Source organism: Myotis davidii, unplaced genomic scaffold (genome assembly GCF_000327345.1).
Source record: "Myotis davidii unplaced genomic scaffold, ASM32734v1 scaffold370, whole genome shotgun sequence".
Classification (NCBI taxonomy): Eukaryota; Metazoa; Chordata; class Mammalia; order Chiroptera; family Vespertilionidae; genus Myotis; species Myotis davidii.
Genome location: NW_006288615.1, coordinates 276,459 through 278,532, shown reverse-complemented (window position 1 = coordinate 278,532; position 2,074 = coordinate 276,459).

Genomic DNA, 2,074 nt, shown 5'->3' with positions numbered 1-2,074 from the left:
TACATCTCTTCTGTCCCCTTTTATATTTTTAGCTGAGTAAGATGCAAAGAGACCTGAAGTTTAGAAAAATCTAATCATTTATATTATTTTTTCCTTCTCTTTTTCACCGGCATCGTAACTCTTTAATGTTTTTGGCTTCTTTTGACTGATTATTTCCCTTAGCATTTTAAATGATTCTTTCACACCATGCTTGTTCCTTTTCTAAAGGTTTTTCCATTACCTGGTTTTGTTGATATTTGAAATCGGAATTCTTTTGATTTTCTATAAATGTGTGTTCTTTTAAAAATAAGCCTCATTTTATTCTCGCCCATGAACTTTTAATTTTCACACTCTTGTTAGACATTTTTTATCAATTTCTCTTTTTTTCTGCTGGAACTCTGTTTTTCCCTTCTCTTTTATCTGTCTCCTTCCCTCACCTGAAGGAAAATGGTCTTATCATCGAGCTTCTAACATCCTTTATTTTAATTTTATTTCTCAACTACCGTTGACATTCAATATTATTTTGTATTGGTATAGTAGTCAGACAATGATAATTTGCTTGATAATTCAAGTACCCACCTGACATCATATGTAGTTATTACAATATTATTGACTACTAGAAGCCTGGTGCATGGATTCATGCACTAGTGGGGGCCATGGCCGGCGAAGATCAGCCCACTGCGGGAGCAGCTGCTCATCCCGGTCAGCGAGTGGCACTCCCACTGTGGGAGTGCACTGACCACCAGAGGGCAGCTCCTGTGTTTAGCATCTGCCCCCTGGTGGTCAGTGTGTGTCATAGCAACTGGTCTACCGGTCGTTTTGGTCATTCTGCTGTTCAGTCACTGGGCTTTTATATACATAGACATATACTGTATTCTACATCCATCTGACTACTTTGTAACTACCAATTTGTACTTCTTCACCTCTTCACTTTTTTCACCCAGTCCCCCAATTCCTCTTCCCTCTGGCAACCATCAGTTTGTTCTCTATATCTGTGCATCTGTTTCTGTCTTATTTATTCTTTTTTGTTGTTGTTGTTCTTTAGATTCATAAGTGAATCTAAAGATTCATAAGATGTACAAGTGAAATCACACAGTATTTGTCTTTAGCTAATTTCACTTCGCATAATATCCCCTAGGTCCACCCATGTTGTCACAAATGGCAAGATTTCCTTCTTTTGTATAGCTGAGTAGTATTCCATTGTGTAAATATACCACAATTTTTATCTACTCATCTATTGATGGGCACTTGGGTAGCTTCCTTATCTTGGCCATTGTAGATAACACTGTGATGAACATAAGGGTGTGTATATCTTTTTGAATTAGTGCTTCAGGTTTCTTCAGATATATACCCAGAAGTAGGATCACTGGGTCACAACAGAGTTCCATTTTTAATTTTTTGAGGACAACTGCTTTCCAAGTGGCTGCTCCAGTCTGCATTCCCACCAGCAGTACATCAGGGTTCTCTAAAGTATTTGCTTCTTCCCTTTTCCCGCAGCAGCTCTTCCTAGCATTTTCATTTTATGTCTTTACTATCTTACTTCCTCCTGACTCATTCCCTACCTTCTCCTCATTATGTCTATGCCTCAGTTCTCCCTTCTAAATTCTCCTAAGTTTCCTCTTCTTTTCTTTAGATCTTCCTGGTTTTGCTTCATAACAAAATGACCTTCCTTCAAAAAAGCCACTAGTAAATTTCTTAGACACAAACAAGACATCTTTTGACCTCTGACATGCCTGCCAGCCCCATTTCTTATACCCTCACACACAAGCCTGGAGGCTCAGTGTCAAAACTGAGTCTTTTGGCCATCTCTATGTCTTCTTTGGAGAAGTGTCTATGCAGGTCCTTTGCCCATTGACCCAGTGATTCCACTTCTGAGAATATATACGAAGAATCTCAAAACACTAATTCAAAAGAATATATGCACCTCCATGTTCACTGCAGCATTACTTATAATATACTAGAGGCCTGGTGCACAAAAATTTGTGCACTGGGGTGGGGGGGTGTCCCTCAGCCTGGCCTATGCCCTCTTGCAGTCTGGGACCTATCAGAGGATGTCCACCTGCTGTCTTAGGCCTGCTGTCTGGGAGATTGGGTC